The sequence below is a fragment of the Amblyraja radiata genome, chromosome 3, assembly GCF_010909765.2.
Source record: "Amblyraja radiata isolate CabotCenter1 chromosome 3, sAmbRad1.1.pri, whole genome shotgun sequence".
In the NCBI taxonomy this organism is placed as follows: domain Eukaryota; kingdom Metazoa; phylum Chordata; class Chondrichthyes; order Rajiformes; family Rajidae; genus Amblyraja; species Amblyraja radiata.
In genome coordinates, this window is record NC_045958.1 from 116,009,145 (window position 1) to 116,026,597 (window position 17,453).

Here is a 17,453-nt window from a genome sequence, read left to right on the forward strand (position 1 = left end):
GCAAAAACAATATTGACTCCTGAGAACATGAAAAAGAGTGGGAATAGGTCAGCAATAGGTGTCTGCACCACCATTCATTGCGACAGTGGTCTATCCTTTACCTCAGGGGCACTTTCCAGTATTCACCTCCAAAACCCTTTACCCCTTTTACATTTAAAACCGATCAATGTCTGATCCCTTTAATGTGGACCATTTCTCTAAATACACTAAGTAGTAGTTTCATACCGAACAGTAATTGTAACCATTTCCTGTTGATTGTCAGTTGGAGTCAATCCAGTTTTGGAATAAAGTGCCCAGCCTTGCAGAAAGGTCTCTAAATCGTTGACACCCCATTCACTCGGTGCTAAATATGCATGGCAAGTGCAGATGGTAAAAGCCCAGAATGAATGAGGCTGGAGCCGTTACAAAGTAACAGCAGTGTTAATGCCACTGGACTGTGGTTACTTGTGAAGCAAGATGCAAATAGGCAGCTGACCCATGCCATGTGACTTCTGGTGGCTGCCAGCTTATGGATGTGTTTGAATTCTGGCTGTAATATCACGCAGCTGTCATTAGGGCCATGTGCATTGTCTGTCTGGTTCCATCCTTTGTAGCAAAGTTCCGCAGCAGTGTAAACACAGAGGACTATTAGTGTAGGGGGCGGCACGGTGGCGCAGCGGTCGATGTTGCTGCCATACAGCGCTTACAACGCCAGAGACCCGGGTTCGATCCTGACCATGGGTGCTGTCTGTACGGAGTTGTACGTTCTCCCCGTGACCTGCCTGTGTTTTCTCCGAGATCTCCTGTTTCCTGCTAGATGCAGGAAAAATGTTCCCAATGTTGGGTGAGTCCAGAACCAGGGGCCACAGTCTTAGAATAAAGGGGAGGTCATTTAAGACTGAGGTGAGGAAAAACTTTTTCACCCAGAGAGTTGTGAATTTATGGAATTCCCTGCCACAGAGGGCAGTGGAGGCCAAATCACTGGATAGATTTAAGAGAGAGTTAGATAGAGCTCTAGGGGCTAGTGGAGTCAAAGGATATGGGGAGAAGGCAGGCACGGGTTATTGATAGGGGGCGATCAGCCATGATCACAATGAATGGCGGTGCTGGCTCGAAGGGCCGAATGGCCTCCTCCTGCACCTATTTTCAATGTTTCTATGTTTCTATGTTTCCTCCCACACTCCAAAGGCGTACAGGTTTTCAGGTTAATTGGCTTGGTATGAATATAAAACTTGTCCCTAGTGTAGGATAGTGTTACTATGCGGGGATCGTTGGTCGGTGCGGATTCGGTGGGCCGAAGGGCCTGTTTCTGCGCTGTATCTCTAAACTAAATTAAAAGGAAGGAACTACAGATGCTGGTTTACACCGAGAATAGACACAAAGTGCTGGAGTAACTCAGCGGGACAGGCAGCATCTCTGGAGGGAAGGAATGTGTAACATTTCAGGTCAAGACCCTTCTTCACTCAGAGCAGAGGGAGTCTAGATATGGAGGGGTAAGGTGTGAAAATGACAGATCAAAGCAGACGATGATAAGGAAATGTAGAATGTTTGAGAAGGAACTGCAGTTGCTGGAATATCGAAGGTAGACAAAAATGCTGGAGAAACTCAGCGGGTGATGCAGCATCTATGGAGCGAAGGAAATAGGCGACGTTTCGGGTCAAAACCCTTCTTCAGACTGATGTGGGGTGGGGGGGGGGGGGCGGGAAGAAGAAAGGAAGAGGCGGAGACAGCGGGCTGTGGGAGAGCTGGGAAGGGGAGGGGAAAGAGGGAGAAAGCAGGAACTACCTGAAATTGGAGAGTCAATGTTCATACCGCTGGGGTGTAAACTACCCAAGCAAAATATGAGGTGCTGCTCCTCCGATTTACGGTGGGCCTCACTCTGGCCATGGGGGAGGCCCAGGACAGAAAGGTCGGATTCGTAATGGGATGGGGAGTTGAAGTGCTGAGCCACCGGGAGATCAGGTTGGTTATTGCGAACCGAGCGGAGGTGTTGGGCGAAGCGATCGCCAAGCCTACTCTTGGTCTCACCGATGTAGAGCAGCTGACACCTAGAGGAGCGGATGCAATAGATGAGGTTGGAGGAGGTGCAGGTGAACCTCTGCCACACCTGGAAATACTGCTTGACTGCCTTGAATGGAGTCAAGGGGGGAGGTAAAGCGACAAGTGTAGCATTTCCTGCGGTTGCAAGGGAAAGTGGCAGGTGAAAGGGAGGTTTGGGTGGGTAAGGGATGAATTGACCAGGGAGTTACAGAGAGGAAGGTGACAAGGAGGCATACAATCAGTAAAAGTAATCAGGGCAGTCAAACCAGTCGGACAACTAGGGTGGGGGAGGGACGGAGAGAGAGGGAGAGCAGGGGTTACTTGAAATTAGGCATATCATTAGTCATACCGCTGGTTTGTAAGCTGCCCAAGCGAATGGCGGTGCTGGCTCGAAGGGCCGAATGGCCTACTCTCCTGCACCTATTGTCTATTGTCTATTGTCTATTGAAATATGAGGTGCTACTCTGCTTTGGGCCTGACTAGTCATAGAGTCATAGAATGATACAGCATGAAAACAGGCTCTTCGGCCCAACTTGCCCACACCGGCCAACATGTCCCAGCTACACTAGTCCCACCTACCCACGTTTAGTCCATATCCCTCCAAACCAGTCAATAGACAATAGGTGCAGGAGTAGGCTATTCGGCCCTTCGAGCCAGCACCGCCATTTAATGTGATCATGGCTGATCATCCACAATCAGTTCCTGCCTTCTCTCCATATCCCTTGACTCCGCTATCTTTAAGCCATCTAACTGCTTCTTAAATGTTGGGAGAGTCCCAGCCTCAACTACCTCCTCTGGCAGCTTGTTCCATACACCCACCACCCTTTGTGTGAAGTCGCCACTCTGCCAGTGGAGGAGGCCCAGGACAGAGAGGCCAGTGTGGGAATGGGAGGGGGAGTTAAATTGTGGGCCTGACGTAAATCCAAGTGGAGCTTCCACTGCACGCAGTGTCCTTTGAAAACACGATAACAATCTCTTGTCAAGTGAGTGCAAAATAGGTGCACAATTAGACTAATTAGACAGGTGGCCAGCCTTGCCTTCGGTCTGGCACCGACATCGTTACTCATCAATTTCTGTGGCATTTCAATTGGTATGGGGAAGAAAGTGCAAATGTTCCCTCAGGTTCCCGCTGGGCTGTAATATGAGCATCACGCTCCGGCTCCCTGCACTGTTTTAAGTGGTGACTAATCAAAAAAAAACCCCAGCATTGCCAACTCAGGAGCCTCCATGAAAAGAGGCGCAAGAACATCAGAAATGAAAATCAATCCGGCAAAATCTAATCCTGACCAATTTGCTCATTTTAATCGGGTGTAGCATTGAAATAATAGGGGTCTCTGCACATGCAGTTTAATCCACTGTGTAATGCAGTAACCTGCTTATTATGAATCGCTAGTAATAGTATATAGAAGGAACTAGCATGCATTGTCCATGCTATTGTCGAATGCCTTGCAAAAATGGGCTTGATCCATCTAATTATATTGCTCAATAGAGATTACTGGCCCAAGAACTTTAATTCCCTGCAGAAACCATTATTTTCATACAGATGGCTAATGAAATATGAGCCTCATCAGTGTTAATGCTTACAGTCGATTTTACATTGTGCAAATTGTAATTTCCATAATGATGATTGCACCCTTTCTCCACTGAGCATTTCTTTGTGTTTGCCGCAAAATGACAAGCAAAATTTGTTTAACAGGGACAAAAGTATTAGGTCAATCCGCCTTAATGGCTGTATAATTGGGGCAAATTTTTGATAAATTACCCAGTTACCCAGTCTTTGCAATCCTAATTTGAATAAAATATTATGCGCGGAGATGCAGAAATGCTTGGAGATACAAAGGGCGCCTCGTGGGACGGTAAGAAACAGATGGTCAAGGGTTCATAAAGAGCGATAGATGCAGCTGTCATCTGACAAGATGTTCTATCGATATCAACATCTAGGTTCATGTGCGCCAGTTCTTAAATGTTAACATAACAGGGTCGATTTTCCCTTCCCAACAATGATATTTCCTGCTTCCTGCTCATATATCTAGATAAGGAAGGTTATTGGCATTGCCAAACCATCATTCATCATAATGTTAACACAATGAATGGAGGAGAAATGTTCTTGGGTGTGATGCTATCGTAGTTCACCTTCTCTGCCCATCTGGGTACGAAGAGCCGACATTTTGAATGGAGGGAAGCAATGCTTTTAGTTTAGTTTAGTTTGGTCTAGTTTGGTTTGGTTTAGTTTGGATTAGTTTAGAGATACAGCGTGGAGACAGGCACTTTGGCCCAGCGAGTCCGCCTGTACACTAGTTCTGTCCCACAAACGAGGGACAATTTTACATAGCCAATCAACCTATTCTCAGTCGACCTGAAACGTCACCTTTCCTTTTTCTCCAGAGATGTTGCCTGTCCCGCTGAGTTACTCCAGCGTTTTGTACCTTCCAAATAACACCGGGTGCTAGACATTGAGAACCGCACTCACAGCTTATCCTGTGAGTTTGTTTCTCTCAGAACTTTTAATGGGCGGTTTCACCAGGAAGGTCTGCTGATTTATCAGATGCAGTTTGACGGGAGGGTTCCTTGATCTTGTTCGACCTGTAGCCACAATATTGCATGAGGTCACCAGGGACTGTTGAAAGATTCCAGGATGACTTGAATTTTGCAAAGAGCGGCACGGTGGCGCAGCAGTAGAGCTACTGCCTTACAGCGCCAGAGACCCGGGTTCTATCTTGACTATGGGGTGCTGTGATCTGTACGAAGTTTGTGCGCTCTCCCCGTGACCGCGTGGGATTTCTCCGGTTTAATCAGTTTCCTCCCACACTCCAAAGACATACAGGTTAATTGGCTTGGTATAAATATAAAATTGGCGCTATTGTGTGTAGGGTAGTGTTAATGTGCGGGGATCGCTGGTCGGTGTGGACTTGGTGGGCTGAAGGGCCTGTTTCCACGCTGTTATCTCTAAAACTAAAACTATAAATAACACTAGAACAATTGAATTGACTGAGTTCGTAGGTAATTTTAATCATAAGACTTCTCTATATTTGTTTGCTGTGAACTAAAGGTCATAAGGTCATAAGGTTATAAGCGATAGGGACAGAATTAGGCCCTTTGGCCCATTATGTCTACTCCACCATTCAATCATGGCTGTTCTATCTCTCCCTCCTAACCCCATTCCCCTGCCCTCTCCCTATTACCCCTGTACTAATCAAGAATCTATCTATCTCCGCCTTATAAATATACATTGACTTGGCCTCCAAAGCCATCTGTGGCAATGAATTCCGCAGATTCACCAACCTCAGACGAAAGAAATGTAAAGATTCACGTTTCATCTTACTTTCCACTCATCATGTTAGCTCACCGTCAGGAGGATTAGAGAGGCATCTGAGCATGTTCCCAATGTTGGGCGAGTCCAGAACCAGGGGCCACAGTCTTAGAATAAAGGGGAGGTGAGAAAAAACTTTTTCATCCAGAGAGTTGTGAATTTATGGAATTCCCTGCCACAGAGGGCAGTGGAGGCCAAGTCACTGTATGGATTTAAGAGAGAGTTAGATAGAGCTCTAGGGGCTAGTGGAGTCAAGGGATATGGGGAGAAGGCAGGCACGGGTTATTGATAGGGGACGATCAGCCATGATCACAATGAATGGCGGTGCTGGCTCGAAGGGCCGAATGGCCTCCTCCTGCACCTATTTTCTATGTTTCTATGAGCCATTAGAAATGTCATAGATGCGACTTAATATCACAAAGGTGGTCCCTAGCTTTTATGGCAGACCATAATTATGCAGGGAATGGAGGGATAAGGATTATATGCAGGCAGATTGGCATGAGTATTGGAATATTGGGAGCAATTTTGGGCCCCATATCTGAGGAAGGATGTGCTGGCACTGGAGAGGGTCCAGCGGAGGTTTATGAGAATAATCCCAGGAATGAGTGGGTTAACCTATGATGAGCGTTTGATGGCACTGGGCCTGTACTCGCTGGAGTTTAGAAGATTGAGGGGGGACCTCATTGAAACTTACCGAATAGTGAAAGGCTTGGATAGAGTGGATGTGGACAGGATGTTTCCACTAGTGAGAGAGTCTAGGAGCAAAGGTCATAGCGTCAGAATTTTAGGAATTTCTTTAGTAAGAGGGTGGTGAGTCCATGGAATTCATTGCTACAGACGGCTGTAATGGCTAAGCCAATTGATTTTTTTAAGGCAGAGATAGATTCTTGATTTGTTCAGGTGTCAGGGGAGAAGGCAGGAGAATGGGGTTAGGAGGGAAAGATAGATCAGCCATGATTGAATGGCGGAGTAGACTTGATGGGCCGAATGGCCGAATTCTGCATCCTATTACTTATGATCTTATGAACTTGAACTATCTCGCCACAGACATTGTGGGCCAAATGGCTTGTTCTGTGAGGTACTGTTCTACAACAAGCTTCTACAACAAGCACCTGACACATTAAAGAACATGAGATATAAAAAGGAACAGAAATTTAAAATTATTGAAAATGAAACAAAGTGTAAAGGAATATGGAGGGTCTGAGTGACCCTGACAAATCACACACACATGTCCATACACACATGTACACACATGCACACACACACATGTACACACACACACACACACACACACACACACACACACACACACACACACACACACACACGTACACACACACACACACACACACGCACGCACGCGCACGCACGCACACGCACACACGCACGCACGCACGCACACACACACACACGTACACACACACACACGCACACACACGCATGTACACACACACACACGTACACACACACACACACACACACACACACACACACACACACACACACACACACACACACACACACACACACACACACACACACACACACATACACACACACACACACACACACACACACACACACACACACATACACACACACACACTGACACACAAACACACACACACTGACACACACACACACTGACACACACACACAGATACACACGCACATCCACACACACGCACACACACACACACATACTGACACACACACACACACACACATACACACACACACACACAAACACACACACGCACAGGCACACACACACACACACACACACACACACACACACACACACACACACACACACACACACACACACACATGCACCCACGCACATGCACATGCACACACGCACACACATACGGGCGCGCACACAGAATAATAGAGTATGTGTAGGAATGAACTGCAGATGCTGGTTTAAACTGAAGGTGGACACAATATGCTGGAGTAACCCAGTGGGTCAGACAGCATTTCTGGAGAAAAGGAATAGGTGAAGATTCGGGACAAGAACCTTCTTCAGACTGAGAGTCAGGGGAAAGGGAAATGAGAGATGTAGACGGTGATATAGAGAGATATATAACAAATGAATGAACGATATGCAAAAAAGTAACAATGATAAAAGGACCAGGCCATTGTTAGCTGTGGGCTGGGGGAAAACGAGTTACAGACAAAATAGAGAGCAGACAGTGAAGTGGAGAAAGAGGCAGAATAAGAGTGAGATGGAAGAAATGGAGACATCACAAGGAGTCTGTGAGAGAGATACGAACAAAGAGAGGGAAACGGAGAAGTGGAATCAACGGTGGAGAAAGGACTGGATTTTCAGAAAAAGAATAGTGAGCAAACTCACAGGAGACTTACCCGCACTGCATATAAAACGCTGCCTGTACCATACCCCACCCCCAACCCTGCACAGTATAACCTTTGCCGTCTGGTGAATATAATGAGGGTCCCTTAGGGAAATGAAATGTGCAACATTTTAATGCAGTCTATAATAAAAGATAATAAGCAAATGAAACACAGCCAAGAATATTGCTTTATCCAGGAATGGTGAAAGGAAGCCTTCCTGAAAGGCTGAAACCTTGATTATTTTTATTTTGAAAATGGTGTGAAAATGGTCCCTGCAGAGCTTAATTGTCCTGAAATTAATAATCAGCTGTGTAATGGAGATTATTCTCCAGGACTGACGCATGTTTTTATTTTCCTCCGGAGTGTCAAGCGACTGAAGTCAGGCTGCCGTTACCACCAATTGTTCCATTACAACTATCTAATGCCAGTCATTTTCTCTGAAATCTCCTCGACGGCTCAGTTGATTCAGGGTTGTTTCTGAACAAAAGCCCCTCTATGGCTTTGTGTAACAATGTAATCAACTCTCATTCTCTGCTCCCTGATGGGGAATTTTGTTACTCGATACTGAATGAAACGAGTGTACACAGTTCCCTTCTCCTCTTTATACTCACTCCTCTTTTCTCCATTGTACCGCAGTTGTTTTTCCTCATTCCTATCCATCCTGTGCTTCTCCCATCCTGGCCTCATTTGCATCGGCAATTTTAATTTCCCCATCATTTGTAAACCGTATTTAGTTTAGTTTAGTTTAGTTTATAGTGTCCTTGAATTGAATTGAAAGACAGCATGGAAGCAGGCCCTTCGGCCCACCGAAAACCAATGCTGAACATTGATCACCCACTTACACTAGTTCTACTTTATCCCACTTTCTCATCTGCTCCCTATACACCAGGAGTAATCCACAGTGGCCCAATTAACCTACAAACCCACACGTTTTTTGGGATGTGGATGGAAGCCAGAGCGCCCGGAGGAAACCCGAGCAGTAACAGGGAGAACGTGCAAACTCCACACATGCAGCACCCGAGAACAGGATCAAACCAAGCCTCTGGCTCCATCTACACTAGTCCCACCTGCCTACATTTGGCCCATATTCCTCTAAACCTGTCCTATCCATGTACCTGTCTAAATGTTTCTTAAACATTGAATAAAGTTCTATCGTATCGTATTGTGTCTATGTATACATAAAAAACAAACAAACAATAATAGTGCAAAACCAATGCCCTCAAGTCTATGTAGTTTAGACCTTATTTGAAGGTTGTGGTGTTTAATAGCCTATTGGCTGCAGGGAAGAATCTGTTCATAAACCTGGACATTATAGTTTTCAGGCTCCTGTATCTTCTTCCCGATGGCAGGAGTGAAATGAGTGTTTGGAATTGGCCAGGCAGCGTGGTCTCTGACTACAACACCAGAGCCATCTCCAGCATCTACTAATACACAGCATCCACTTAGATGGAGTGGATGAGGAGAGGATGTTTCCAGTGGTGGGAGCGCCAAAGACCAGAGGGCACAGCCTCAGAATAAAAAGACACACCTTCGGAAAGGAGATGAGGAGTAATTAGCCAGGGGGTGGTGAATCTGCGGAAGTCATTGCCACAGAGGCCAAGTCAATGAGAATTTTTAAGGCAGAGTTTGATAGATTCTTGATTAGTAATTATGTCAAATGTCAAAGGGAGAAGGCAGGAGAATGGGGTTGAGATGGAATAATAGAGTTAGGTAGAGCTCTTAAAGATAGAGGAATCAATGTATATGGGGAGAAGGCAGGTACGGGGTACTGATGGTGGATGATCAGCCATGATCACAGTGAATGGAGGTGCTGGCCTACTCCTGCACCTATTGTCTATTGTCTATTGATAGCCATGATCAAATGGCGGAGTAGACTCGATGGGCCGAATGGCCTAACTCGGCCCCTATTTCTTATGGTCTTGTGCTGTCACGTCTTGTCCGGAAGGGCAATTTCGTATCAATACTTCCTTGTGCTGCAAGTGCTTCGAAGTGGGCAACCAGATATGAGCATGTGCTTTTGTGGGAAGTCAGCTTGTATACTAGATGGAGTGGAGCAGGCAGGGTCAGCCAAAGGAAAGTAATACATTGTGTAGGAAGGAACTGCGGATGCTGGTTTACACCGAAGATAGACAGAAAATGCTGGAGTAACTCAGCAGGACAGGCAGCATCTCTGGATAGAAGAAGTTGGTGACGTTTTGGGTCGAGACCCTTTTTCAGACTTAGAATCAGGAGAGAGGGAAAAGTGAGATATGGAAGGGTGTGGTGAGAAAAACAAGAGATTAAAATTTACACTGTAGGCATCGTTGTCACGTTCCCTAGCTAACAATGATTTATTCTATTTAAGAAGGAACTGCAGATGCTGGAAAATCAAAGGTACACAAAAATGCTGGAGATACTCTGCGGGTGCAGCAGCATCTATGGAGCGAAGGAAATAGGCAACGTTTCGGGCCGAAACCCTTCTTCAGATGATTTATTCTACATTTTCTTTGATCTTTGCCCCTTTGATCTCTCATTTTTCACACCTTACCCTTCCATATCTCTCGTCTCCCTCTCCCTTGACTCTCAGTCTGAAGAAGGATCTCAACCCGAAGCGTCACCCATTCCTTCTCTCCAGAAATGCCGCCTGTCCCGCTGAGTTACTCCAGCATTTTGTGTCTGTCGTCGGAAGTAATAGATTCATGCTTCCGAAGGAAGGGAGTGGATTTGATTAGTGCCGGAGTTAGATCGTTCGGTCTGGAGTGGATGTGTTCGCACTAGGTCTGTGCCCCATCAGTTTACCTAATCGCTGGTTGCTACTGTGTGGAATGTACTTCGGAGATGGGAGTCGCGTGAAAATTGTTAGGTGTAAGAAGGAACCGCAGATGCTGGTTTAAACCAAAGATAGACACAAAAAGCTGGAGCAACTCAGCGGGACAAGGCAGCATCTCTGGAGAGAAGGAATGAATGGGTGACGCTTCGGGTCTGAAGAAGGGTCTTGACCTGAAACGTCACCTATTCCTTTTCTCCAGAGAGACTGTCTGACCCATTGAGTTGCTCCTGCTTTTTGTAAAAATTGTTCCGGATGTGATCAAATCCATTTTCAGCCAATTTCCCCGAAAGCAACCCAAATTTTACATGTGAGTTGATCCAACCTGTTTTAATCTGTTCATTTATAAGTATGAGTTCCATCTGTGACCAGTTTACTTGAGATGAGAGCAAAGTGTTTTTTTTTTTAAATACTCTTATGAAACCGGCTTCCATATTAACAGTACACGATTGCTGGGAATTTTATCCTTAACACAGAGTAGCTAAATTGGAGTACAGTCATAGAGTCATGGAGTTGGACAGCATGGAAACAGTCCCTACCTGCCTCAACTACCTCCTTTGGAAGAGAAGGGGGTGGAGGGTGGGGGCTAAGACAAAGCTGGCAAGTGACAGGTGGATACAGGTGAGGAGAGGTGGGCACAGTGGGGGGGATGGAAGATGGGTGGATAAAGGCCAGAGATGAAAAGCCAAATAAATGTGGGATAAGGATCGAAAAGGCGGGAAATGTGAAGCCGGAGGAGGGAATATCGGTGGTAGGGAACAGGGGAATGGGAGAAATGAGTGCTCATCCAAGTGGGTCATGGGGGTGAGAGGGGGATGAGGGTGAGGAGGTGACAAGGGGAGGGCGTTTGTAGGTTCATTAACTAAAATTGGAGAATTCAATGTTCATAAGGGGTTGGACAGGCTAGATGCAGGAAGATTGCTCCCGATGTTGGGGAAGTCCAGGACAAGGGGTCACAGCTTAAGGATAAGGGGGAAATCCTTTAAAACCGTGATGAGAAGAACTTTTTTCACACAGAGAGTGGTGAATCTCTGGAACTCCCTGCCACAGAGGGTAGTCGAGGCCAGTTCATTGGCTATATTTAAGAGGGAGTTAGATGTGGCCCTTGTGGCTAAGGGGATCAGAGGGTATGGAGAGAAGGCAGGTACGGGATACTGAGTTGGATGATCAGCCATGATCATATTGAATGGCGGTGCAGGCTCGAAGGGCCGAATGGCCTACTCCTGCACCTAATTTCTATGTTTCTATGTCTATACTGTTTGGTTGTTTTGACCCTTCATCAGAACTGATCCGTTCTAACACGAACAGGAGCGGGTGGTTATCTGAATTCTGTGTCTATCCCCGAGGGTGATAAGTACAGAGCAGAAGCTGTTCCTACACGGTTTTGTTTGAACAGTAGTTGGGACATGTTGGCCGGTGTGGGCACGTTGGGCTGAAGGGCCTGTTTCCACGCTGTATGACTAGAACTCTATGACTATGACTCTGGCAGCTCATTTCATTTACCTACCACCCATGGTGTGAAAATGTTGCCCTTCAGGTTCCTATTAAATCTGAGAATCTTTCACCCAGAGTAGGGGAATGAAGAACCAGGGGACATAGGTCTAAGGTGAGAGGATAAATATTTAATAGGAACCTGAGGGGTAACTTTGCCCTCTCACCTTTAACCTATGAGCTCTGGTTCTTGATTCTCTTCCTAAGAGATGGAGCTCTAGGGGCTAGTGGAATCAAGGGATATGGGGAGAAGGCAGGCACGGGTTATTGATTGGGGATGATCAGCCATGACCACAATGAATGGCGGTGCTGGCTCAAAGGGCCGAATAGCCTCCTCCTGCACCTATTTTCTATGTTTCTATGTTTCTACTGGGTGAAAGACTCTCTGCATTCACACTATCTATTCCTCTCATGATCTTATGCATCTGGAGAAAGCCTCTTGTGTCTGCCCTGCCTCCCTCTGCAGCTCAGGTCCTGGCAACATCCTCATAAAGTGCATCAAAAGAGTGAAAAATGAGGACAGGTGACCTTTGGTTTCTGGTCCCAACGAGCTATAATTGGATCTTATTTTCTCTCACCCTCTAACGAAAGCAAGGTTACATTGCAGGATAACGACCTGGCAGACCCAGTATTAGTCGAGACCCAGTACCAGTTTTAAAATGTATGGTACTTGCCTCCAGAGGGAGTTCAGTGGTGGCTGTAAGCAATTTACGTTGCCCAAAGGGTTATTGCTTATGTTTTTACATTTTCCAGCTGTTGAAGATTAACGCTTCCACAGCTGTTGCTAAGCAGCTGATGTTTGTTGCGACACAACGAGCACCAAAAAGCGGTGGGTAAACTGGGCCAGTGTGGGGGATAAGTCAGTGGATATATTTAAGGCAGAGATAGATAGATTCTTGATTAGTACGGGTGTCTGGGGTTATGGGGAGAATGGGGTTAGGAGAGAGAGATGGATCAGCCATGATTGAATGGCGTAGACTAGCCGAATGGCCTAATTCTCCTATTCCTTATGACCTTGTGATCTTATGACCACCACCCATTTCTACCATCCCTAGGAAGCCCATTACCTGCACAGTTCCTGTCGACTGAGTGGCACGGTGGTGCAGCGTTAAAGCGCTAGAAAACGCTAGAAAGCTTGCTGCCTGAAAGCGCTAGAAACCCGGGTTCGATCCTGACTACGGGTGCTGTCTGTACAGAGTTTGTATGTTGACCTGCGTGGGTTTTTCCTGGGTTTCCTCCCACTCTCTGCTCAGCGTGGACTCGGTGGGCTGAAGGGCTTGTTTCCACGCTGAATCTAAAGTCTAAAGTAAAGGCTAAAGAATGGGAACACCAGCATGAGTGTTCACACCAGGGTCCACTTCCATCTGCCCTTCTTCCTGATGGTCTCCAGGGCCATCTTGTGAAGGTTTAAGTTCAGTTTAGAGATACAGCATGAAAACAGATCCTACAATACAATACAATACAATATTTGTTACATGTCATTTGAACCTCAGTGAGGCTCAAACGAAACTCCATTTCCACAGCCATACAAACAAAGACAATTCCTACAAGAAATACAAACAATTCAACTTACACAAACATCCATCACAGTGAATCTCCTCCTCACTGTGATGGAAGGCAAAGTCTTTTCTCTCTCCTGCACCATTTCTCTCCCGATGTCGAAGCTCCAGGCGGGCGATGGTAAGTCCCACGGCCATTTTAGGTCACGCCGGGCGATGTACGGCCCCGCTCCAGGCCCAAAAGTCACAAAGTTGGAGCCCCCGGCGGGCGCTGGAATGTCCCGCGGCCGTTAATGCCGCGCTGGGCGATGTACGGCCCCGCTCCGGGTCGTTCCAACCCCGCGACACGGGCTGGAGAAGTTGCGTTGCGGGAGCTCCGAAAAGCGGTCTCCCACCCGGACCCGCGAGCTCCCGATGTCCCAGTCCACCGGTCTGCGGCTGGAGCCTCCGAGCTCCGGGGTTGGGCCGCAGCAGCGAGCCACCACCTCTCCCCACGCCCCATGATGGCGAGTCCGCAGCTTCTTCAGATCAAGGGTTTCGACCCGAAACGTCACCCATTCCTCTCCAGAGATGTTGCCTGTCCCGCTGAGTTGCTCCAGCTTTTTGTGTCTATCTTCGGTTTAAACCAACATCTGCAGTTCCTTCCTGCACACTTCGACCCACAGAGTCCACTCCCACCATCGATCACCTGTTCACAGTAATTCGATGTTATCCCACTTTCTCATCCACTCCCTACACACGTGGTTGGGGCAATTTACAGAGATCAGTCAATTTACAAACTCGCAAGTCTTCGGGATCTGGGGGAGAAACGGTTCACCCCGAGGCAACCCAGGCGGCCATAGGGAGAATGTGCAAACTCCACACAGACGGCCAGGATCAAACCCAGGTTTCTGACGCTGTGAGGCAGAGACTCTACCAGTTGCACCACTGTGCGGCTACTTGAGGTGATGAAGACTTCCCCTGCAGGTGGAGGCTTATTCCTCCATTACATAAGCAGTGTCTGGGAAGTTTAGCATGCCATTTTTGCAGTTTGAAGAATCTGGGTCAAATCCAGAGAGTTTCACATAAGGCCCAGTCTTAGTCACGTATGTGACCAAAAATATACACGTCACACTTCTAATTCTGAAAGCATTACAGATATATTAATTTGTACTCTATATATGATCCATGTTTTTTTTCCAAAGTTTATCAAGTGAATTTTTTATATAATGCTGACAATGTTTGTTTTGGGTCAGAGGTCAAATATGACCTCACACGGAAGCGTTTGTTTCATAACTCAGTTTTATCTTACAATCTCTGTGAATTAAAAAAAAAGCTAGAATGCTCGTATCTATAACAGACATGCATTATAGTTCTGTAGGTCGGAAAATAGCAACGAGTAAGATTAATCTCTTACAAGAAGGGTTTCGGCCCGAAACGTCGCCTATTTCCTTCGCTCCATAGATGCTGCTGCACCCGCTGAGTTTCCCCAGCAATTTTGTGTACCTTTGTTTTAATGTATTACTTTATATGATGTCATCTGGTCACGTGTGTGACATGTTGGTTCACTATAAGCAAATTAACATAGTGTAAAATTATAGACCATAGAAGAGTACAGTTGAGGAACAGACCCCTCAGCCCACGATGTCTGTGTCGAATATGATGCCAAATTAAACTAATCCCTTCCAAACTCCATGATCCACATCTCTCCATGCCCCTCATATTCATGGGCTTTTTTAAAGGCCTCTTAAACACTCCTGTCATATCCTGTGTGTTTTAATTATATTTTACTTTAATGGGCCCTGGTCCCAGATGAGAGTAATAAAGCAACAACTTTTGGGCTGTAAGGTCTAACCTTGAATAACTTAGCTTAGTTTATGGTCCGTTACAAAGGTACAGTGAAAAGTTATTGCCTTGGTGTATAAGCTATCCGTGATGTACAGGTACATGATCAAGGGAATAACGTGAATGACGTTTAGTGCAAGATAAAGTCTGATTAAAGATAGTCCGAGGGTCTCCAATGAGGTAGATAGTGGCTTAGGACCGCTCTCTAGTTGTTGGTAGGATAGTTCAATTGCCTGATAACGGCTGGGAAGAAACTGTCCCTGAATCTGGAGGTGTGGGATTTCACATTTCTATACCTTTTGCCTGATGGGAGAGGGGAGAAGAAGGAGTGTCGTTTTTTGTAAACCAGCATCTGCGGTGCTTGTGTCTATGAGTTTATGAGACACCTTGAGATGCAAGGTATCATTACTCACAGGCCATTCCCAATGGAATCAGATTCTGTTGGAGTGACAGAGCCGGGATAACTCATCGAGCTCCAGAGTTAACCACAATAGTACATCAAGTCTACCGGGCAAATCTGTTTCCTTTGCAGCAGAGGAGTTGCAGCCTTACATTGCTTGCAGCGCCAGAGACCTGGGTTTGATCCTGACTACGGGTGCCTTCTCTACGGAGTTTCTACGTTGTGCCCATGACCCCATGAATGGGTTTACTCCAAGGTCTTCGGTTTCCTCCCACACTCCAAAGATGTACAGGTTTATCGGTTAATTGGCTTGGTGTATGTGTAAATTACCCCAAGTGTGTGTAGGCTAGTGTTAATGTGTGGTGATTGCCGGTCAGCGCGAACTCAGTGGGCCGAAGGGCCTGTTTCCGTGCTGTATCTCTAAACTAAACTCCTTCCCCATCTGATGAGGAGGAAGTGAACTAGATTAAGTCCAGAGGTATGGGAGCTGCATGAATGCAATGATTGGGGAGAATATGTCTGAAGAAGGGTCTCAACCCGAAATGTCACCCATTCCTTCTATCCAGAGATGCTGCCTGTCCCGCTGAGTTGCTCCAGATTTTTTGTGTCAATCTTCGGGTGTAAACCAGCATCTGCGATTCCTTCCTACACAATACTTCATTGTGTAGGGTTTAGTAGAATAGTGAACACATTGAAAAGTCCTCAATACTTGACAGGGGAAGCTATTTCCCTGGGTTAGAGAGTCTCAAACCATAAGTTGCAGTCTCAGGGTATGAGGTCAGCCGTTTGGAACTGAACTGCAGAGTAATTGCTTCATTCAAAGTGTTGTGAATCTTTATAATTCTCCAGCCCAAAGGCTCTGGCAGCTCAGTTAAGCACATTAAAGACCGAGATCAATAGGTCTGTGAGCAATTACTGAATGGAGGAATTTTAACATAGGACGGGGAAATGGAACTGATGTAAAAGAGCAGAGCTGATCTTGAATATAAAGACTTGATCATGAATATGAAGACTGAAAGCTTGTACAGGTAAACTATGCAGCGCACTCTTGCTTCTACTACTTGCGTTCTGTACATTGTTCTTCGATAATTTAGAGTACAATGTAGAGGATGCTATGGTGGCACAGTGGTAGAGTTGCTGCCTTACAGCACCAGTGCCCCAGGTTCGATCCTGTCTATGGGTGCTGTCTGTGTGGAGTTTGTACCCACCTTCTCCCTGTGACTGCTTTGGTTTCCTCTGTGTGCTCCAGTTTCACCCCAATCTCCAAAGACATGCAGGTTTGTAGGTTAATTGGCTTCAGTAAAAAGTGTAAATTGTCCCTCGTATGTAGGATAGTGCTATTGTACCCTGTGATCGCTGGCCAGCGTGGACTTGGTGGGCAGAGGAGCCTGATGCCGTGCTGTATCTCTAAAGCCTAAAGTAGGAGATCTTGCTGCAGCAAGCCAACTGCAGGAAGGTAATCTGATACTCTCCCTCCAATAAATGCATGAACATCATTTGCATGAGAAAGTTACTGATGGAGTTAACCCAATTATTCATAAATGATAAAAATGAGGAAGACCTTTACTAAGACGACAAATAGGTATTTAGAAACAAGGAACTGACAATCTGTTCTTCGGGTTCCTACGCCGCATCTGTTCCCAGGATGAGACATTTCATACCAGGGCATCGGAAATGTCCTCGTTCTTCAGGGAATGGGGATTCCCCTCCACCACCATAGATGAGGCTCACACCAGGGTCTCATCCATA

At 46.2% G+C, this 17,453-nt stretch overlaps 1 long non-coding RNA gene across 1 annotated transcript; it reads left to right on the top strand.

Moving 5' to 3' along the window:
• Window positions 1-11,606: 11,606 nt before the first annotated feature.
• LOC116970728 lies at window positions 11,607-15,364 on the top strand. Its single transcript, XR_004411293.1, has 3 exons — window positions 11,607-11,617; window positions 12,448-12,452; window positions 15,329-15,364. It is a non-coding gene; the product is annotated as an uncharacterized LOC116970728 (long non-coding RNA).
• The last annotated feature ends 2,089 nt before the right edge of the window (window positions 15,365-17,453 follow it).